Below are 24,634 nucleotides of genomic sequence, written 5' to 3' on the forward strand. Positions count from 1 at the left end.
AGTGTGCCAACCATGCTGTGGGGGGAAAATAACAGCAAAAAATAAAAATCGGGGAATTGTTAAGGTACAGATCAATTCTCCGAGAGCCTCCACAGTTGTGAATTATAACATCTGAAGGGGTTGCAAGGCAGCCTTTGCTGACACAAATGTTGTGGACTGAGCATGAGATAAATTGGAGGCAAAGGGAAGAGAAGGAAGATCAGACAACACAACAGCCTTTCAGGAGAGAGGTCAGAGAACAGCAACTGCCTCTCAGTCTCCTTGTATCATCTTCTCACAAGAGGACATCCATTCTGGGTTGGATCTCCAGCAGCCACTGTCAGGTGGCACCCGTGTATTCCAACAGATATGAACAGACAATTTTCGGAGGATGAAAATGAAACTATTTCTACTCATATGAAAAGGTGTTCCAAATCATTATTGATTAGAGAAATGCAAATTAAGACAACTCTGAGATACCACTACACACCTGTCAGATTGGCTAGAATGACAGGAAAAGATAATGACAAATGTTGGAGGGGATGTGGGAAAACTGGTTCACTGATGCATTGTTGGTAGAACTGTGAACAGATCCAACCATTCTGGAGAGCAATTTGGAACTATGCTCAAAAAGTTATCAAACTGTGCATACCCTTTGATTCAGCAGTGTTACTACTGGGCTTATATCCCAAAGAGATCTTAAAGAAGGGAAAGGAAACTGTATGTGCAGGAATGTTTGTGGCAGCCCTTTTTGTAGCAGCTAGAAACTGGAAACTGAGTGGATGCCCATCAGTTGGAGAATGGCTGAATAAATTGTGGTGTATGAATGTTATGGAATATTATTGTTCTATAAGAAATGACCAGCAGGAGGATTTCAAAAAGACCTGGAGAGACTTATATGAACTGATGCTGAGTGAAATGAACAGGACCAGGAGATCATTATATACTTCAACAAAATACTATATGATGATCAAGTCTTATGGAAGTGGCCCTGTTTGGCAATGAGATGAACCAAATCAGTTCCAATAGAGCAGTAATGAACTGAACTAGCTACATATAGGGGAAGAACTCTGGGAAATGAATGTGGACCACAACATAGCATTTGCACTCTTTCCGTTGTTTTTTGCTTGCATTTTTGTTTTTCTTCCCAGGTTATTTTTACCTTCTTTCTAAATCCGATTTTTCTTGCGCAATAAGACAACTGTATAAATATATATATATTGCATATTGCATATTTCATTTAACATATACTTTAACATGTTTAACATGTATGGAACTGCCTGAAATCTAGGAGAGGGGATGGAGGGAAGGAGGGGAAATGTTGGAACAGAAGTGTTTGCAAGGATCTATGTCGAAAAATTACCCATGCATATGTTTTGTCAATAAAAAGCTATTTAAAAAAAGAAAAAAAAGAAAGCAGCTCAAGACCCAAGAACTTATGGCAGCAATGCTGGCAAATCTCTTTGTACTCTACCATGGATTAGTTCCCATTAATTTTGTAATAATCTTATATAAGTGACTCCCAAGATTTCTCTCTCTAGCTTATTTTTTCTTTGGAGCTCCAGTTCTGCATTGCCATCCACCCATTGATCATTATCAACTTGATGTCCCATAGGCATCTCCAACTCCATATATAGAAAACAGAACTCCTTATCTTTGACACCTCAAACTCATTTCTCTTCCTAACATCTCCATTTCTGCTGAAGACACCAACAGTTTTCCATTACTTTAGGTTCCTAACTTCAATATAATCACTTCTTTACTTTCATATTCCCCACACATCCAATTAGCTTCCAAACCTTGTGTTTATATCTCCACAGTTCCTCTATCTTCTCTCTACTTAAAGTATCCACTCTATTTCTGTCATTCATCACCTATTGTCAGAAATCTGACAGCCACCTTCTAATTTGCCTCCTGATCTCCAGCCTCTCCCCACTCTACTCCATCCTTCACATAGATACTAAGAGGAATTTCCTAAAGCACTGGTCTAACCGTGTCACTCCCTCACTTCTATTCAGTTACCTTGGATGGTTCTCTAATATTTCCAGGATCAAATACAACCTCTTTTTGATATTTGGAGTTCTCCAAAACGCATCCTCTTCCAAATTCTTTAGTCTTCTTACGAAGACTACCCACTTGCATTCATCCAGTGGTTCAGATATAGTAGCCTCTAACTTGTTCTTCAGACACAATATTCCATCTCCCACACCTATGCCTTTGTACTGGTTGTTTCCCATTCCTAGAATGCTCTACCCCCTTAATCCTCCTCTTGGGGTCCTTGGTTTCCTTGGGGACTCGGCTCAAGTGGTCCCTTCCAAATCCAGCCTTTCCTGGGCCCTGGAATGCTAGGGCCTTTCTATCCAAGATCCTTTTGTCTCTGGTTTATTTGTTCCATATATAACCACATATATGCATCTTTTGGTACAGTGTCGGTACCTAGGGATCAGGCATTTTTTTTTTCTTAAGGGATGGAAGTGACACACAGCTAACTCTTATTGACCAGTCAAAGCCAAAGTGAACTTTGTATGATTGCTGAATACTCACCATGTCTGGACATGGCAAAGAGAGAAGACACATGCCCCACCCCCCAATCACAAACGGTGGTGGACTACAGCTAGGATATACTCTGCTTGCTGCTGCCTGAGGGTCTTTGTCTCTTTGCTTTTTTTATCCTTTGTTACAAGGGATAGTTCCTAAATGAGAAAATGGTAAGGATCTAGAGGGAGATGAAGGCAGTATAAAACCAAAAACTATCAATTAATCCCTCCTAGTAACTCCCATGCAGTTGTATGGGAGTTGTAGACACAGACTCAGGTATGGGTGGGGAGACTGGCTCACCTTTCTGTAGTTAAGGGCACAAACTACATGCTGACCTTTGAGGGCTGCAAGTGCAGGGGGTTGAGTCCAACAGGTTCCCAGCTCCTTGTTAACATGACCCTTCACAAGCCAGACTGCAAAGTACTGGGTATCCACAAGTCTGTCTTTCAATAGCTTTAGAGAACAGAAGACTTCTCAGCCTTCTGTTTGTCTCTGCCTCACTGTGTTAGTGTCTTTGTCTATCTTTGTCTAATCTGTGTGTTTCTGTGTCCACCTCTATGTGTGTCTAGGTGGTCTCCATCTCTGTTGGTGTGTGTGTGTGTGTGTGTGTGTGTGTGTCCTGTATCTGGATTTATCTCCATATTGGTATCTTTCTGTGTACCTGTCTCAGTCTCTTCTGTGTTTCTGTTCCCCCCTACCCCAAAAAAGGCATTCAAGAGACCATATTCTGAAAGAGAAAGATAACTGGTTTTTAGTAATCCATTTCCCTCACCCTAGGGGGTCATCTCATTCCCCCTCCTCTAAATCACTCTAGTGCTTTGGTTTCAACAAGTTTCCTTTTTTTCCCCTTTTTGTCTGTTTTTCATGTCACACTGGTGCTTAGGATTCAGAGCATGGGAGAAAATTTCTGGGCTTTATTATGCCTTTTTTCATTTAGTCTCCCTTTATCTGCTGTTGAATCATTTCTGTGAGAGATGGGTTAGCTTGACATAATGTGCTTCGTAACAGATTTTGTTTATTTCAATTAGGTCTCTTTAACCTTGGCTAGGGCAGTTTGCCCCCAGAACACTTCTGTTCTCTGCAACTGGTAGTCTTGGGGAGAAAGGAAAAATGAAAAAAAAATCTTACAGGAACCAAGGTAAGATATTTAATGATAATTCAATTTAAAAAGGTTCAGTTACTCTTTAACTTCATAGGGAATATCCATTAGAGAGGTCTGTCTAAAGTTAATATATGAGACATTTTAGGCACTCAAAAGTCAAATCTTTGATCATTTCTAGATAATTTTACTCTAAAATCTATGGAATGCCAAGAAGAGCTTGGAGACTCCACATACACTATGTTTCAATCATATAACCTAGGCCTAGGATGTGCATTTGAGGGAGGAGTAAGCAGAGAGAATTGTTGAAAAGATAATTCTATGAACAGTAGTCTCTCCAGATTCCAGACATGGACAGAAGCTACTTTTCACCTTGATATTTATTTCCCTATTTGTAAAAGTGCCTTTTCTTCTGCCTTGCTTTCTGCTATCTTGGCTAAGAAGAGATCAGTCCCTCTCTGGGGGCTAGCCACCAGGCTACTCAGTGTCTTCCTCTAAGTACACATTCACCACCCTGCCAATTCATAAAGTGTCTCCTCAGCCCACCTTGCTCATAGCAGTTCATCTACCTTTCTTCTCTTTGCACATCTCTGGATGTATGAGATGGGTGGCTCTAGGTCCCTACTTCTGGGGACCTGACTTTGCCACATGTGTTTACCACTGTAGAGGGGTCTGAATACTCCCTGACTTACCCTCATTCCTAATAATATATCCTTAGTAAATTCACGCTGCAATTAGTATTATAATAACCTGCTAAGTCATTTGATCTTCACCAGACTGATGGACATCTATTGTGCTGAGAAGGCCATGAAGTTAGATGAGCAGCCCATTGAGTTAGTCCCCAAGTACTTAGTTCATGTAGATATCTTACAAATGTACAGTGAGCTGACTCACAAATGAAGAGAAGAAATTTTGGGGTGTTACTCTCTGGGAAATCACACAATATTTTCAACTATGTCAAGTTGCATGCTCATGCACACACATATACACACATGCATACTTGTTAGCAGTAGTATTCTTTTAAAAATTGTTGAACTTACCAGCAAAAAATGGGCCTTATCATGAGAACAGAAAAATAGAACGTACACGAAACTTTTATTCTCTGTTATTTGCAACTTGCTTTTCCTTGTAAATACATTACACATTTAACGTGTAAATTTAAGAGCTACTGTGTTTTGTCTATAATCACAATATTATTCCACTGATTTCATATAGCTGGAAATAATGGATCATTATGATCTCCAAAGCACAGGTCCCTAGCCTATGAGTATATGGATAGATTTCACAGAATCCTGGAATACGGGTAGGAAAAACAATGACATCTTTATTTTCACTAATCCTCTAAATGAAATTTAGAAGTTCCTTCAAGGGGAAAAGACTCAAAGGGGGGGAGGGATGGATTATAAAGAGGGTAAGCATCGTGATACAAGAGGGGTACATAAGTTTAAAAGGGGGAAAGAGGGTTGGGGGAGGCAAGAATAAGTAAAGCATAATCTGGGGTTATTAGGATGGCAGGAAATACAGATTTAGTAATTCTAACCGTAAATGTGAATGGGATGAACTCCCCATAAAGAGGAGGCAGATAGCAGACTAGATCAAAAGTCAGAACCCTACAATATGTTGTTTACAAGAAACACATTTAAAGCAGGGAGATACATATAGAGTAAAGGTAAAAGGCTGGAGCAAAATCTATTATGCTTCAGGTGAAGTCAAAAAAGCAGGGGTAGCCATCCTTATCTCAGATCAAGCAAAAGCAAAAATTGATCTAATTAAAAGAGATAAGGAAGGAAACTACATCCTGCTAAAGGGTAGCATAAACAACGAAGCAATATCAGTATTAAACATATATGCACCAAGTGGTATAGCATCCAACTTCCTAAAGGAGAAGTTAAGAGAGTTGCAAGAAGAAATAGACAACAAATCTGTAATAGTGGGAGATCTCAACCTTGCACTCTCATAATTAGACAAATCAAACCACAAAACAAATAAGAAAGAAATTAAAGAAGTAAATAGAATATTAGAAAAATTAGGTATGGGGGGCGGAGCCAAGATGGCGGAGAAGACACACGCGACTTTCTAAGCTCTTCTCTTACCCTCTTTATCAATATTATATCGAGCCTCAAAAATAGTCTTGACTGCTACAATTCGTAAAGATAAGAAGTAGAACAACTCACCGGCCAAAGAAAATCTGCAGTCTCGCCAAAAAAGGTTGGTTCCGGGGCCAGGGGGGAGATCAGCGCAGACGGGGAGAGAAATTAGGTTCCGAGGAGAGTCTCAAACCGAAAGTGAAAGCACAGATCTCAGCACAAGCACGCAGCCCCAACCCGCAGTACGGGGCTTTTCCTTGGGGCAGCTGTGATCCTGCACGGCAGGAGGACGCAGCCCGGGTTAGCCTCCAATCTGCGCAGTGGGGAGCTCGGCTTGGGGCCATAGAGCTTTTCCAGGGCCGATTTGCATCGGGCAGAGACGCTGGGCAGAGTTTGCAGCGGTCTGCGGTCAGCTGCTAATACTCACAGTCCCACAAGAGGCTCCGGCCTGGGGCAGTGACACTTTCACCCCTTAGTCTCTAGCCCAGGGCAATCGCTAACCCACTCAGCCCAACTGGGCACTTTGATAGCTCGGCCAGTGCTGAATCCACTTCCTGTTGGGGGAAGGGAAAACTCTCACTCAGAGCACTCCCATACCTCGGAGCCAGAAATCGGTTTACATATTTCCCTGCTCTGCAGAGGAAGCTGGTAACCCCCTTGCCTAAGAGACATACCCTAAAGGCTTTAAAACATGAATAAAAAGATGAAAAGAACGATCAACAGCTTCTATGCAGAAAAAGAGCAGGTCAGCAAACCTGAAGAGACCCAAACAGCAAACATGCATCAGACTGTCCTCCTTACATGATGCCTTCACTAGAAGAGACCATTAAAAGTCTCAAAAGAGAGTTAGAAGATAAATGGGAAAGGAAAGAGAGCTCTTACAGAGAGCAACAACTTCCTGAAATACGAATTGGAAAAAGTAAAAAATCTCAGGAAAGTAAGAATTGTGAATTGGAAAAAATAAAGAATTCACTAGAAAGTAGGATTTGCGAATTGGAAAAGACAAAGAACTCGCAAGAAAGTAGAATCCATGAATTGGAAAAGACAAAGAACACGCAAGAAAGTAGGATCTGTGAATTGGAAAAAGAAAATAATTCACTAAATAAAAAAATTAGTGAAATGGAAAAAAATTCCACAGACCAAAACAATACATTTAAAAACTCAATTGGACATACACAGAAAGAAGTAAAAAAAGCTAATGAAGAAAATAATTCTTTAAAAATTAGAACTGAACAAATAGAAACTAATGATCATTGAGACAGCAAGAATCAGTCAAGCAAAACAAAAAATGACAAACTGGAAAACCATGAATTATCTACTTGCAAAAACGACAGACTTGGAAAATAGATCTAGGAGAGATAATCTGAGGATTATTGGACTTTCTGAAAACTATGATGAAAAAAGAGCCTAGATACTATTTACAAGAAATCATCAAAGAGAACTGCCCAGATGTAATAGAATCCAGAAGGGAAAATAGGCATTGAAAGAATTCATCGAACACCTTCTGAAAGAAACCCTAAAATAAAAAAACCCAAGGAATATTGTGGTAAAATTTCAGAACTATCAGATTAAGGAAAAAATTTACAAGCAGCAAAAAAACCATTTAAATACCGAGGTGCCACAATAAGGATCACCCAAGATCTGGCTGCCTCTACATTAAAGGAAAGAAGGGCCTGGAATATGATATCTGAAAGGCACAAGAACTTGAGATGCAGCCAAGAATAAACTACCCAGCTAAGCTGAGCATTTTCTTCCAGGGAAGAAGATGGACATTTAATGAAACAAATGAATTCCATTTGTTTCTGAAGAAAAAACCAGAACTAAACAAAAATTTGATCTCCAAGCATAGAACTCAAGAGATGCAGAAAGGTAAAATAACTCTTGAGCATTGTATTTCTGTTGTGGATATACAAAAGAATACATGTATAATTTGATTGTACTGATATAACATAAAAAAGGGAAGTAGATATGGAAAAGGGATGATGGCAGAATAAGGTGGGAAGGAGGGATAAAAAGAGCGAAACCACATCCCACAAAGAGGCTAAGGAAGCTCATCATATCTGAGGGAATTTAGAGAGGGGGAGGAACATTGTGTGAATCTTACTCTCATCAGAGTTGGCTCAAAGAAAAAATAATTGACATTTGTTTTAGAGAAAATTCTCTCGCACCTCATTAAAACAGGGGAGAGGAAAAGGGAAAAGAGTAATAAGGGAAGGAAGGGGAAAGAGTCAAAGGGGAGGAGGGGATTATAAAGAGGATAAGCATTGTGATACAAGAGGGGTACATAAGTTTAAAAGGGGAAAGATGGTTGGGGAGGCAAGAATAAGTAAAGCATAATCTGGGGTTATTAGGATGGCAGGAAATACAGATTTAGTAATTCTAACCGTAAACGTGAATGGGATGAACTCCACAAAGAGGAGGCAGATAGGACTGACAAAAGTCAGAACCCACAATATGTTGTTTACAAGAAACACATTAAAGCAGGAGATACATATAGAGTAAAGGTAAAAGGCTGGAGCAAATCCTATTATGCTTCAGGTGAAGTCAAAAGAGGGGTAGCCATCCTGATCTCAGATCAGCAAAAGTAAAAATTGATCTAATTAAAAGAGATAAGGAAGGAAACTACATCCTGCTAAAGGGTAGCATAAACAACAAGCAATATCAATATTAAACATATATGCACCAAGTGGTATGGCACTCAACTTCCTAAAGGAGAAGTTAAGAGAGTTGCAAGAAGAAATAGACAACAAAACTGTAATAGTAGGAGATCTCAACCTTGCACTCTCAGAATTAGACAAATCAAACCACAAACAAATAAGAAAGAAATTAAAGAAGTAAATAGAATATTAGAAAATTAGGTATGTTGGATCTTTGGAGAAAATTGAATGGAGATAGAAAGGAATATACTTTCTTCTCAGCAGTTCATGGAACCTATTCAAAAACTGACCATATATTAGGACATAAAGACCTCAAAATTAAACGCAAGAAAGCAGAAATAGTAAATGCTTTCTTTTCAGATCATGATGCAAATAAAACTACATTCAACAAAAAGTTAGGGGGAAATAGACCAAAAAGTAATTGGAAACTAAACAATCTCATCTTAAAGAATGATTGGGTGAAACAGCAAATTATAGATACAAATAATAATTTCATTCAAGATAATGACAATGATGAGACATCATACCAAAATTTGTGGGATGCAGCCAAAGCGGTAATAAGAGGGAATTTTATATCCTTAGAGGCTTACTTGAATAAAACAGAGAAAGAAAAGATTAATGAATTGGGCTTGCAACTAAAAAAACTAAAAAAAGACCAAATTAAAAGCCCCCAATCAAATACTAAATTGGAAATTCTAAAATTAAAAGGAGAAATTAAAAATATTGAAAGTAAAAAAACTGTTGAGCTAATGAATAAAACTAAGAGTTGGTTCTATGAAAAAGCCAATAAAATAGATAAGCCTTTGGTAAATCTGATTAGAAAAAGGAGGGAGGAAAATGAAATTAGTAGTCTTAAAAATGAAAAGGGAGAACTTTCCACCAATGAAGAGGAAATTAGAGAAATAATAAGATTATTTTGCTAACTTTATGCCATAAATGGCATTTCACCTAAGTGAAATGGATGACTACCTCAAAAATATAGACTTCAGACTAACAGAGGAAAGAAATTGTGAATAGTCCCATTTCAGAAAAGAAATAGAACAGGCAATTAAACAACTCCCTAAGAAAAAAGCACCTAGGACCAGATGGATTTACATGTGAATTTTACCAAACATTTAAAGAACAATTGGCCCCAATGCTATATAAATTATTTGATAGAGTCGGGAATGAAGGAGTCCTACCAAATTCCTTCTATGACCCAGACATGGTACTGATACCTAAACCAGGTAGGCTGAAAACAGAGAAAGAAAATTATAGACCAATCTCCCTAATGAATATTGATGCTAAAATCTAAATAAGATATTAGCAAAAAGACTACAGAAAATCATCTCCAAGATAATACACTATGATCAAGTAGGATTTATACCAGGAATGCAGGGGCTGGTCACTATTAGGAAAACTATCAATATAATTGGCATGTTAATAACCAAATTAACAAAAACCATATGATCATCTCAATAGATGCAGAAAAAAGCATTTGATAAAATCCAACATCCATTCCTATTAAAAACACTTGAGAGTATAGGAATAAATGACTTTTCCTTAAAATAATCAGCAGCATCTATTTAAAACCATCAGTAAGCATCATATGTAATGGAGACAAACTGCAACCATTCCCAATAAGATCTGGAGTAAACAAGGTTGCCACTATCACCGTTACTATTTAATATAGTATTAGAAACGCTAGCTTTAGCAATAAGAGCTGAGAAAGAGATTAAAGGAATAAAAATAGGCAATGAGGAAACCAAATTATCACTCTTTGCCGATGACATGATGGTATACTTAGAGAACCCCAGAGATTCTGCTAAAAAGTTATTAGAAACAATCCACAACTTTAGCAAAGTTGCTGGTTATAAAATAAACCCACATAAGTCATCAGCATTCTTATATATCACTAACAAATCCAACAGTCAGAGTTACAAAGAGAAATTCCATTTAAAGTAACTACTGATAATATAAAATATTTAGGAATCATCTCAAGGGAAAATCAGAAACTTTATGAGCAAAATTACAGACCACTTTTCACACAAATTAAGTCTGATCTAACCAATTGAAAATCTTAAATGCTCTTGGATAGGGCGAGCAAATATAATAAAGATGACAATATTACCTAAACTAATCTATTTATTTAGCGCTATACCAATCAGACTCCCAAAAACTATTTTAATGACCTAGAAAAATAACAACAAAGTTCATATGGAAAACAAAAGGTCAAGAATTGCAAGGGAATTAATGAAAAAAAATCAAATGAAGGTGGCTTAGCTGTACCAGATCTAAAATTATATTATAGAGCAGCAGTTACCAAAACTATTTGGCATTGGCTAAGGAATAGATTAGTTGATCAGTGGAATAGATTAGGTTCAAGGATAAAACAGTCAACAAATATAGAACCTAGTCTTTGACAAACCCAAAGACCCCAGCTTTGGGATAAGAACTTACTGTTTGATAAAATCTGCTGGGAAAATTGGAAACTAATATGGCAGAAACTAGGCATTGATCCATACTTAACACTGTACACCAACATAAGGTCAAATGGGTTCATGACCTAGGCATAAAGAATGAAATTATTAATAAATTAGAGGAACACAGGATAGTTTACCTCTCAGACCTGTGGAAGGGAAGGTCTTTATGACCAAAGAAGAACTAGAGATCATTACTGATCACAAAATAGAAAATTTCGATTATACCAAACTGAAAAGTTTTTGTACAAACAAAACTAATGCAGACAAGATTAGAAGGAAGCAATAAACTGGGAAAATATTTTTACAGTCAAAGGTTCTGATAAAGGCCTCATTTCCAAAAATATATAGAGAATTAACTCTAATTTATAAAAATCAAGCCATTCTCCAATTGGAAAATGGTCAAGGATATGAACAGACAATTCTCAGATGAAGAAATTGAAACTATTTCTAGTCATATGAAAAGATGCTCCAAGTCATTATTAATCAGAGAAATGCAAATTAAGACAACTCTAAGATACCACTCACACACCTGTCAGATTGGCTAAGATGACAGGAAAAATAATGATGATTGTTGAGGATGCGGAAAACTGGGACATTGATGCATTGTTGGTGTGAGTTGAACGAATCCAACCATTTTGGAGAGTAGTTTGAACCTACTCAAAAGTTATCAAGCTGTGCATACCCTTGATCCAGCAGTGTTACTACTGGGATTATATCCCAAAGAGATCAAAAGAAGGAAAGGGACCGATGTACAGAACGCAGGCAGCCCTTGTAGTGGCTAAAAATTGGAACTGAATGGATGTCCATCAGTTGGAGAATGGCTGAATAAATTGTGTATATGAATATGGAATATTACTGCTGTAAGAAATGACCAACAGGATGATTTCAGAAGGCCTGAGAGATTACATGAACGATGCTGAGTGAAATGAGCAGGACCAGGAGATCATTATATCTTCAACAGCAATCCTATATGATGACAGTTCGATGGACAGCCATCTCAGCAACGATCAACCAAATCATTTCCAATAGAGCAGTATGAATGAACTCAGCTATGCCCAGAAAAACTCTGGGAGATGACTAAAACCATTACATTGAATTCTAATCCGTATATTTATGCACACATGATTTTGATTTCCTTCACAAGCTAATTGTACAATATTTCAGAGTCTGATTCTTTTTGTACAGCAAAATAACGTTTTGGTCACGTATACTTATTGTGTATCTAATTTATATTTTAATGTATTTAACATCTACTGGTCATCCTGCCATCTACGGGAGGGGTGGGGGGGGTAGGAGGTGAAAAATTGGAACAAGAGGTTTGGCAATTAATAATGCTGTAAAGTTACCCATGCATATAACCTGTAAATAAAAGGCTATTAAATAAAAAAAAAAATCAGGAATTGTCTTATTTTAAAAAGGCATTCATCGGATTCACGAGACTGTCAAAAAAGGTCTGGCTATGATTTGCAATACAAGTTGGGGACACCTGATCTGAGAAAAACAAATTCTGAAGAAAACAATGGGCAATGGAGAGATGGTACACATTAGTATACACAGGAAATGGCCTATAGAAAATGCAATGACGAGTTTAAAAAAAAAAGTCATAGTAAATCATGCAGCAAATGTTACCAGAAAAGGGCATGGGCCACACTCCTAGTAAGAGCAATGAATAACAGGTAGACAGCCTGGGCTTTGCACTAGCACCCAAGGAATAACAGATGACATAGACAAAGGATTACAGAGCACTGAAACAATTCTCAGTGGTGGCTTTATGGGAAAATGGAAATAACTGTGATACTCATTACTAGAGGGAGCCCCCATATCAATGAGATTGCTAATCAGCTAATCCTAATTGTGAGGTCATCTTTACAAATGGGAGGTAAGTATCATTTTACAGATGAGAAAACTAAGGCCCAGTGGCATTGATCACAAGTCCTGAGACTAGAACATGGTTTCCCTGATATCTTCTCTAGTACCATCCATGACAATCAATCTCATTTTTCTCTGGCCATCAATCATATTTTTACACATGTGATAAAAAAATCACTCTCCTTGAATTTCTTTGAAGTGTGTTCTGTTTGCTTGGTTCAGATTTATGATTTCATTGGTGTGGGAAAGATCTGGTCAAACAATCAATTAGTCAGTCAGTAAATATTCTGCAACTTCAGTCTTAAGAGAGCTGCTTAGTTACAATTAATCAAATGCCTAAGGCCAAGACTTGAACCCAGTCTCTATCGGCTACATAATTTGTCTCTTTATTCTTTTAATAGATGTGGAAAATGCCAGGTTTGTCAGATATCTTCACAAAAGATAATTTCAACTGAATAAACTTTCTTAAGGACCTACTTTATAATCCTCAGTATTAGGGATACAAACAACAAAGCCAGATCAGTTTTTGTCTTTTGGGAGCTTACAGTCTTGGTGGAGGGAGGAGACAATAGTAGTAATGGGGAGGAGGTGGGCTAGGAAAAGCGCCAAGAGCAAAATTTAAATGGGAAGAGCCCTCTCATAAGATGTGATACTTGAGCCATGCTGGAAAGACAGCTAATAATTTCAGGAATTAGAAAGGAAAAGGAAGGCTTTCAAGGAAGTGAGGATGACCTGCGTACAAGCATGAAAGTAGGAGACAAAACGTTGCATATGAGAAACAAGGAGGCTGTTTATCTGGAATGATGAATGTACAAGGGGAAGGAATATAAAATGAACTGAGAAAGCAAGGCTAGAGCCAGGCTGAGAAGAGCTTCAAATGCCAAACAGAGCATGTTGTATCTTATGCTGGAAGAGAGAACCAATGAAGCTTTGGGAGCAGCAGGGTGGCATGGACCAAACTTTAGGTGAGGAATATCACTTTGGCAGCTGGAAAAGCTATGACAATGATTCTTTTTTTTTTTTTTTTTTTTTTTTTCTTTTTTTTTTTTTTAATTTATTTAATAGCCTTTTATTTACAGGATATATACATGGGTAACTTTACAGCATTAACAATTGCCAAACCTCTTGTTCCAATTTTTCACCTCTTACCCCCCCCCCCCCCCCCCCCCTAGATGGCAGGATGACCAGTAGATGTTAAATACATTAAAATATAAATTAGATACACAATAAGTATACCTGACCAAAACGTTATTTTGCTTTAGAAAAAGAATCAGACTCTGAAATATTGTACAATTAGCTTGTGAAGGAAATCAAAAATGCAGGTGGGCATAAATATAGGGATTGGGAATTCAATGGAATGGTTTTTAGTCATCTCCCAGAGTTCTTTTCTGGGCATAGCTGGTTCAGTTCATTACTGCTCCATTGGAAATGATTTGGTTGATCTCGTTGCTGAGGATGGCCTGGTCCATCAGAACTGGTCATCATATAGTATTGTTGTTGAAGTATATAATGATCTCCTGGTCCTGCTCATTTCACTCAGCATCAGTTCATGTAAGTCTCTCCAGGCCTTTCTGAAATTATCCTGTTGGTCATTTCTTACAGAACAGTAATATTCCATAATTTTCATATACCACAATTTATTCAACCATTCTCCAACTGATGGACATCCATTCAGTTTCCAGTTTTTAGCCACTATAAAAAGGGCTGCCACAAACATTCGTGCACATACAGGTCCCTTTCCCTTCTTTATAATCTCTTTGGGATATAATCCCTATGACACTGATTCTTAACTGTCAGTAAAATCATATCAAAAGAAACAACAGATTACTCTTTCTGAAAACTCTACTGGAAGTCCTGGAGAAGGCTATCAAATAGGTGATGGTATTTTTCTTTTTTCAATTTGTTGATCGCCTTGCTCTCTGTATTTGGCAACTAAACAACAGACTGGCACTGAAAAAACCATCCCATTATATCTTAGCTAACTTACACTGTTGAAAATGTGCCTTTCCCTTGGCATAAGCATAAGCATAATCAGCACTGTAATTTTCATGTTCCTGTTTGTCACTTTGATTGATCCAACGTGTTAAAGTGCGGAGAATTCAGCTAATCAGAACAGCACTTTAGCGATCGTCTTCTATCACCAAAAACAACAGGGAAAGGCCGCCACAGGAATGTTAAGCAGGATAAATAATGTAAACTAGAATTATTGTTTCCATCCCCACAACAAATAATAAGATCAAGGGTCATAAATGGAGACATGAAAATTAAATAATACACATTCAGGCAAGCTGAGTTAGAAAGCACTTTTCCAATTTAGAAACTATGAACAAGAATAAATTGTTGGCAGTTGTTGTCTTCTTTCTTTTTTCTTCCTCTTTCATTTATTTATTTATTTATTTATTCATTCATTTACTTGCAGTTCAGCAAAAAAAAAAAAAAACATGCTTGTTGACTTTACAGGGTAAAAGAAGATTAGAGAATAGATCAAGAAAACACAGAGGAAAAAAATGAAATCAGCAGAGAACATTAAATGATCTTTCCTTCCTCCTTAAAGCACAAGTAGATTAGTTGTGATTGAATTAAAGAGCACATCTCATTATATTAAGACCAAGAAGAACTTTTTACATTGTAAGAATTTGGCCACCAAAGCCCTCAGAGTCAGAATTTCTCTGCCACAATCAAAATCTCTCTTTTCTACTTCAACAGACATAGATTAGTGCTAGGTGCTAGGAACACAAAGACCAAAACGAACTAGTGCGTGCCCTCAAAGAATGTGTATTCTACTGGAGGGATACAACATACAGATAAGTAAATAAACATAAAGTATATTCAAAGTAACATGAATTGATTTCAAGAACACAGTGAATGTTAATGACTAAGGGGAGTGAAGGGAGCCAGAAGAAGAGTAGGATCAGAGTGGGAACCTGGGGGTACTTTGAAAGAAACTAGATTATTTGAGTGGAGGGGATATGGGATGGCATTCCAGACAGGGACTTCATTTTCTGGATTTCTCTCTAGCTACTACTTGAATATACATTTTCTCCTAGGGTCTTCATAAGAGAATAGGGTGTAATTTTTGGAAATGAGCAATATCTCTTGGACTATTCCCTCCCAGGATACAACTCTGGATCTAGGTAAATAAATAAAGAAGAGGCTAAATCAAGCAGAGGTATCTATATCTATATAGATATATTTGTACATACACACACACATTTGATTTGACAGCATTGAAAGTACATGAGCTAAGGTTGAAAAGAAAAGCATGTTTTGTCTAGAAATACTTTTCAAAGCAGCAGGTAGGGTACACCCATGAGACAAAAGGAGATGCTAACTTTGAAGCCAGGAGGGATAGTGTCATTTCTAGCTCTGAGGTTGCCCAGAAGTAATAACTATTCATATCTATGCTGTCCAAATTTCTTAAAAGCTTGAGAACTTTTACAAGACTTTCAAGACAGTGTGCTGAAAAAAAAATATCCTCAAGCAATAGTGGCCCAATTATTTCAGCTACATGAATGACCCCATCAGATCAACCTCGCATGAGAGAAGATGGGGGCTAGGAAGTAACAGGATGAGGACATGATATCTATCTTCATGTAACTGAAAGGCTATAATTGGAAGAAGAAGAATTAGACAGTTCTGTTTGGCCCCAGAGGGCAGAACTAGAAGCAATAAACACAAGTTCCAAACATGCAATTTTAGGTTTGATGGCATAAAACACTTCATAACAAGTGAAGCATTCCTGAAGTAGAACATGCTGCCTCCAGAGCTAGTAGTTTTCATCTGGGCAGAAGTCTTTAAACAAAGACTGAAAGTCTACATATTGGAAATATGGTTGAGGGAATTTGGGGAAGATACAGTTTCAACTAAATGTCTATGGTTCCCTCCTACTTCTAAGATTCTATGACTGTGATCTTCTATGATTATCCTGTGGTCAGCCATTACTATGACTCTCTACAGGAACTGGAGATGAAATCGTCAGTCTGATTCCCTCATATCAACACAGTCCTAAGAACAAAGCGGTCTGACATCCAAAGCTGGGTAATGATCTTTTGAATGTTTCAAATGTTTGTTATTTGGGGAGAAATATTAAATCAGAATCCAAATCAAGGAATTATTTTCTTTGTTTTTGCCAACATACCATTTCATTTGATATGGTGGTATGCTTGGTCTCTTCCTACAGCAAACTGAAATTGGTGCAGCTGCCCAACAATCATGTTTATATATTTGTATAATATGTATAATAAAAATTTACATATTTTATATTGGTATTTCTTGCCGAAGAGGTAGTCTGACATGTGGGTACGACTAAGCTTAGAGTCAAGAAGATCTCGGTCCAGAGTTCACATTTGATCCCTATTACCTATGTGACTCCGGTTTAGTCCCTTAAAGCTCTAACCTCTTTATTAAATGGATGCTTATTACTCTTCTTAATGCAGTTCCTTTAGATTCATCTATTATTACATCACTGAAAAGTGGTGATCTACTCAGTGAAGAGAGTACATATGTGAGGAGCTCTATCCACCTCATATTCCTCACTGTCATATAGGACAAGTCTTACCCTTGAAGAAATTGCTCCCTTGACTAGAGTGGACAAGTCAGCTGCCCAAGTGAAGCTCCTAAAGCAATGTGAAAGGCAGCATGGTCTTTGCTGGGAATCAGATGGTCTAGGTTCATATTACTGTTCAATCATTTATCTTTGTATCCTTGGATGAATCTTTTGGCCTCTCTGTGTCTCAGTTTCCTCATGTGTGCAACATATATATAAAGTGATCAGGTTGCCCTGAATGATTTCTGAGGTCCACTTCAAGCCTCAATATCTGAATCTCTGATCCAGTGAGACCTCAGTGGTGCCCTACTTTCACTAGGATAAACTATATGGCTAAGTTAGCTTAGTCTAACAAGTTAGTTCTCAGAGCTTTCCTAGAACAATTTACAATGTAGTTCTAGCTTAGCTTTTCAGATTGATTTCCCATTATTCCCTCTGATACTCTAAGCTCCAGATAAACCAGCTTATTTGTTGTTGTTCTTATACAACATTTTATCTCTTGCCTCTGTGTTTTTGTAAAGGCTGTTATTTGTGGCCAAAAAGGTACTCCTCTTCATTAATGCTTTCTGGAATCATTAGCTTTCTTCAAGGCTTACCCAAAATGGTATGTCTTATGGGAAGTTTTTACCAAATCCCCTCCAGATTTTAGTACTCCTTTTTCCTCATCCCAAATCAGTCTGTACTACCTTTGCATAGATTTGGTTTTTTTCTTATCTGTATAATAATATTTTCCCCAGTAGAGAATAAGTTTCCTGAGGGCAGAGGCTGCTTGTTTTTGGTCATAAAGAAAAATTCCTGGCACCTAATAGGCATTCAATAAACATTTATAGATTATTTCAAAGAAATGGAAATCAAGTAGATGCCCAGATTGGGAAATGGATAAATATTGAGCATTACACGAAACCAATGGAATATCAGTGTGTTGTTAAAAAGCAATACGGTGTAGAGAAGAACATGGAAAAATTTCTGTGATGTAATATAAAAGTAAGCAGAATTAGAAAATAATATGACAACAAACATGTAGATGGAAAGAATAATAACAAACAATGCCAAATATTGAAAAAAGTAACAAAGTTTGGGACATAATAAATAATAATAATAATGTACTTTATATAGTGCTTTAAATTTTTCAAAGTGTTTGATATATACTACTTCATTTTAGCCTCGCAACAAACCTGAGAGATAGGTGCTATTATTATCCCCATTTTACATATGAGGAAACTGAGGCAAACAGAACATAAGTGTCATTTAAGTTGAAACTTAAGTGGAATTCAAGTTTCCAGAGTCACACAGCTAGTAAATATCAGAGACCAGATAAAATCTCAAGTCATCCTATCTCCAGGTTCAGAGGAATCACCACTGTATCACCTCTCCATTTTGATAGAAGTGAGGAATTATGGGTATAGAACACTACATATAACATCAGACTTTATTTAAATATATTATTTATTATTATTATTAAAGTAAATAAATATTAAATATTTATTATTTATTATTTAAATATTGGTGAATTCTCCTGAAAATTTTCCCTAGTTTTTTTTTTTGTTGTTGTTGTTATAATGAGTCACTCTCTGGAAAGGGAGGGGGAGATATGAAAAGAAGGAAGGAAGGAAGGAAGGAAGAAATGCAGGCAGGCATTATTAAGCTTCTGCTATGTTCCAGGCATTGTGCTAAGGACTTTACACATATTTTCTTATGTGATCCTCAGAAAAAGTTATTATTATACCAATTTCACAGTTGAAGAAACTAAGGCAGATATAAACTAAATGACTTGTTCAGGAGTACACGGCTACTAAACGTTTGAGGGAAGATTTGAATTCAATTATTCTTGAATTCAGATCCTAGCACTCTATTCAGCAAGCTACCTAGAGGAAATGCAGGTAACTTAAAAACTAAAATTCTTTTTTCCCCACAATATATGGTTGTTATTTTGAATGGAATTGGACACAGAAACACAGGAGAACATGGCATTTTGATGGAAATAATCAATTCAACTCAATCAAAATAAATCCCACTTGATAAGCATCTACTAGGCATCAGCCATTATACCAGGCACCAGGGGATGAAAGAGACAAAAGACAAAGAGACCCTGCCCTCAAGTTTCTTCTATAGGGAAGAAGTGATATAAAGAATTCATGTATTTTTTAAGAAGCTTTAACATAGGACAGATAATTCCAACCTGTCTCTTTTATTTTATAAATTTCTCCCTGAAACTATCACATGGCCCAGTTTCCTTTTTTTTCCCACTTAGCCTTCTCTAGAATGAGGAAACTAATTGGCACAGTGGATACAACATTGGGCCAGGAGTAAGAAACACTTGATTTCAACTTAGGTCTTCCTGATTCCAGGCCTAAGATCCTTATCTACTGAACCATGTAGCTGCCTCTACACACACACACACACACACACACAAACACATACACACACGTGTATATGTATATGTGTATGTGCATATGTGTGAATGTGTATGTGTATATGTATGTCTCACTCTATTCATTTGCCCACCTACTCCTCCATGTATGTATGTATGCTTATGTTTATGTGTATGTGCACACATACTCTATGTATACATGTACTATAGATATAGTTGTACATATAAAAACAAACATATATTTATGTATATATACATACATATATATTAGGTTATTTATATATACACACACAGAGACACACTCCAAATGTAGGGTCTCTTATTGGGAGTTGTACTGCTACTTTTGCATAAAAGTGACTTGATAATAGATGCACATTACTGTGTACATTCACCAAACCTGACTTCTTTCATGTCTCTTTCCTCCTCTTTCCTCTCTTCCCTTTTCTCTGTCCCTTTCTCCCTCATCTCTTCTCTCTCTCTCATCTCATAGCATCTATGTACCTCAAAAATCTTCAGAGAAAGTGTATTTTTGTGCTTTTCTCTCGTGTATGTGCACGCTGCACTGCTGTAGAGAAACCAGGATTAACCAATGATGGGAGCAAAAGCAAGACACCTCCTATTTTCCCTCCCATTTGTAGATTTTAGGAAATCACTGGCCTGCCCAATTTTCCTCATCTTCGGCTCTAATGTCTTTGTTTTCTTTGTGATACTCATTACATATCATTCTCCTTCAAGTGTCAAAGATCTTTCTGAGACCAGAAAATGAACAATCCAACAGAATCTAATTTATCCCAACCTTTAAAACTAGAATCCTATGTCTATACAGTTCAAAGGGAATATGAATAATGGAAACAGGAGACGCTACAGTGGAGAGAAAAGGGACTCTCGTGGTAGCTGTTTGTGACATTAGCCATCTCATTCCCATTCTTTTAAGTATATGCTTTGCTAATGGATTCCTTTTTTATAAAATGAGACACCAGGTCTGTAAGAGTGGGAGGCTATCTGGGATCTCTGGGAAAGCTTAGCCAGTGTTTAGGTCAAATTTTTCAAAATATACATATCTACTTATATTTTTTTGCTGGCCTACCACCTTTTTCTTAGCCATTCCTAAACTTAGAAGGTACACAATACTGCCTCGTTTGGTGGCATGAGAGAGAGAAATCTCCAATCATGTACTAGCTACCTTTCCTTCCAATTTTTACTTACTTGAAGGGTTTCTGGGGACTGACATGCTCAGCTTCAGTCATTTCCCTGTTGGGTCATCCAGACTTGGAGGGCCGCACCAGCCTTGCCTATCAGCCACCTACCTTCCATGCTCCCTGCTCCGTCTCTGCAATCCTCTTGTCACTAGTTGTTTTAGCAGATGCCCCCCAAGCATTCTTCTCTTCTCTATCAATGTCCAGTGCCGGATTCACTTCTTTGTTTTTCCCTGAGGGAAGACACATATAATTTCAGCACCTTTATTATTTATTTTTTATTTCTGACAAAAAAGAAACTATGACAGGTATTGGGCAGTTGGGGAAAGGCATGCACAATAGCAGCAGGTTGAATAGCAAATGAACAAAACCTTCCATGTGTCAATGTCAAAAGCTTCAAAGCTAATTAAGAGCATGAGCCTCATAGGACCATTAAGAACTGAATTCAGATGTTCCTTCCTAGTAGTGTGAAGGAAAAAATTTCATTTTTTTTTACTTCAAAAAGTAATGGGTAGCTTTCTTTTGAAAATTGAACACACACACACTCACATCTGCACAACTCGATATCAAATAGTATGTGGGATGAAGGTCCAAAGGTCTCTGACCAAGTCCTCACCTCCCCCAGTTTTCCTTGGGCATTTTCACTACCTCCATCAATGGTTTAGAGGATTCTTATTGGGCAACAGGAATGGGAACAAATTTTTGGTCTCTTCATTCTTTCATACTTCCCACTCCTCAGTTCTATGCCCAGAGGAAATGCCCCCAGAAATCAACATCTAGAGCTGTTCCAGATCCTTGCTGTTTTGGAGTTACATTTGTTAATTGTTTTTGGTTCCAGCATTCCACTTGTTCTCTGGAGGAAGACTGACTACTAAAATTGCCTGGGATGTGGAAGAATGCCTTTGCCTTTCATTTTAGGTAACTCAGAATTAGGATGGCTCCAAATGAACATTTACAAGAAAATTAATGGAAAACACTGTAAAAAAAAAGCATCAAAAAACAAAGTTCCTATAAACATTTCTAACCTTAATTTAGCTCTTTTGCTCAAGACTCTCAATGGCCCCCACTTGCCTCTAAAATGAAATAAAAAACAAAACCAAAGATAAAACCATCTTGTTGGATATATGAAACTCTTTATAATTTGTCTTTAACCTATTCTCTGAGATTACTTTCAAATTACTTTATGAAATATATCCTTCCAGAAAAACTAGCTTACTTGCTGTTCCCCACAGATGACATGGCATTTCCCACCTGGGACTTTGTACCGGCCACCTCCAATGCACAGATGTCCTGACTCCTCCTGTTTATTATATCCTCGAATGTCAAATTTCCTCCTAAGCTTATCATTAAGCTTATCATTACCTTCACTGTTAAAGATCCCCTAAATGAATGGGATTTTTCATGCCTTTTTAAGCGAGGGATAGTTTTATTCTGGCACACAGGAGATACTTAAGGCTAAGAAAACTGACTTCTTGGTATTAAGTCCCTCAGCTCCTTTTCTTTACTCAGAAACCATCTTGGGAAGATGCCAGACAAAGATGTTCAATCTCTTAGTTAAAGGCAGACTATATATGGGCACCAGGTACTGATACAGAGTCAGAGCCTAAGCCTTTCCAAGACCTGCTTCCCAGGATTATTTTCAGACCCTGCCACCTTCTCCTAGCATCATACTATACAATATCATATTATAGGACAAAGATTCTGGGAATGCAAATGGTGTTTAGAGGGAAGGATGTGACAGACAACAGTCACTACACTTTCTCCATTTACGTATGAGCAAACTGGGGTGTAGAGTTACTAAGAAATCTATTCGAAACAAACCCCAGATCTGGGGATCCAGAGCTGGATGGGAAATCAAGACCTCTGTTCCATCATTTTCAATTTTGCCCAGTCCTTCATAATCCCATGTGGGGTTTTCATGACAGAGGTTCTGGACTGGCTTGCCATTTCCTTCTCCAGCTAATTTTACAGAAGAGCCAAGTGGGGCAAACTGAGTCAAGTGACTTACCCAGGGCCACACAGCTAGTAAGCTTCTGAGGCTGGAATAAAATCAGGAAGACAAAATCTTCCTCACTACAGGTCCAGCACTCTGTGACTCTGGCGCCACCTAGGGGCCATGATCAAGTTCTACACCCTTATTTTACAGGAGGATGTGAATTATTCGAGGTCACATGGATAATAAGTAGGGCAACAAAAACTAAAATTCAAGTCTTCTGTCTCGAAGTCCACTTTTCTAGGATTCTACATCTACAGCTGGAAGGGACTTCAGAGGACATTTAGTCCGACACCTTTATTAGATAGATGAGAAAATTGAGGTTTAGGGAGGTTAAATGATTTGCCCAAAATTACAAAGGCAGCCTCAGAGATGTGAGTTAGCACTTGGTGGTCTAGCTCCAGAGATAGTGTCCTGATTATACCATACACTTATTGAGCTAAGATTAGAACTCAAATGAACCTTTCCTGTGGTCGAATCGGAATAATACCTAACCCTTCTGATCACAAAATTGCTAGCTCAATTTTACAATTTTACTAAGATTTCTCTATCTCTTTCTGGGACTTGGTATAACTCCAGTGTTTTGACAGATGGAAATGAGGCCATCCATTTAAGAGCTAAAGCAATGGATGGCCTCAAGAAACTGGCTAGTCTCCCAAGGCCCTGGGGTCCTCTGTGGTAGACCTCCATTTCTTGGGAGTCACTGTCAGAGTTTGATGGATCCCGAGGTGAATCCAAGACATTTGGCAAGGCCCAAAACAGCCTTAAAAATGCAATGAATCCAACAAATATGTGACTTGGTGCAATTAGCTACATGTCACTAAGCAATAAAATTAGAGGTTTTTGTGATTAAAATAAGGGACTCATAATTTCTTTTCTCCAATATTGCATGTGTATACTTCATGCCAAACATGATAGGAAAAATAAAAATTCAGGGAAATATCTGTAATATTCTTCTCTAAATTGTAATATTCTCTGGAAGCAGGTTTCTTTTCAGTTCAACAATCACAAGTGCAGCCAGGAGTAAGGTCCAGATCCTTTATTGTTTCCTTCAAAATAGCCCAGTTAGCTTTCTTAGAGGCCTATCTCTCTCCTTGGTTCCGAGAGCTCCTGCTGCTAGTCCTTTCCCTCTGCCAGCTTCTGCCTCTAGTTCCCTCTGAATGTCTCCAGTCAGCACAAAGGTAGAAGATGGAATAAATCTGTCTCTTCCTCCAAGACCTTTTACTAGGCTTGTGTGTCTGGTCTTGAGAGCTATAGTATAGTATAGATATAGTATAGTATAGCTCAGTATAGGCCTTGTATGCCCTATACTGAGTATAAACCAAACATTACATCACTGGGAAACCATTATTTGTTGTAGGATTAAATCAATCCTAAACTAGCTTTAACCATTGTCTCCTCAATTCCACTTAGTACCTTGTTTCAAGTTCTGGCCCATAACGTCTCCTTGTAGGATCAGATGAATCATACTGAACCATGCTAAATTAGATAATTATTGTCTCTATCAATTCCATTGTCTTAGCACCTTGTAAGAATCCTAATAAATATCCCTATGTTTGGTATGTAATACCATCTCAAATGGGCATATTTGGAAACTATTCCTCATACCCAACCAATCAATTGATTACATGCCCCCTATCCACACCCCAACCAATCAACATGCAACATATGTCCTTTTGGATCCCTAGAAAGGGACAAAGGCAATCTATGCAGTGTTCTTTTTGTAATACAATACCAATTTTAAAGATGGTAAAACTAAGGACTGCCTAAGAATGACAACTGCTTTCATTCTGTATCATAAGTATGCACATGTGTCATTCCTCATTTCCTGGACCAC

This window comes from Sarcophilus harrisii, chromosome X (assembly GCF_902635505.1).
Source record: "Sarcophilus harrisii chromosome X, mSarHar1.11, whole genome shotgun sequence".
Lineage (NCBI taxonomy): Eukaryota > Metazoa > Chordata > Mammalia > Dasyuromorphia > Dasyuridae > Sarcophilus > Sarcophilus harrisii.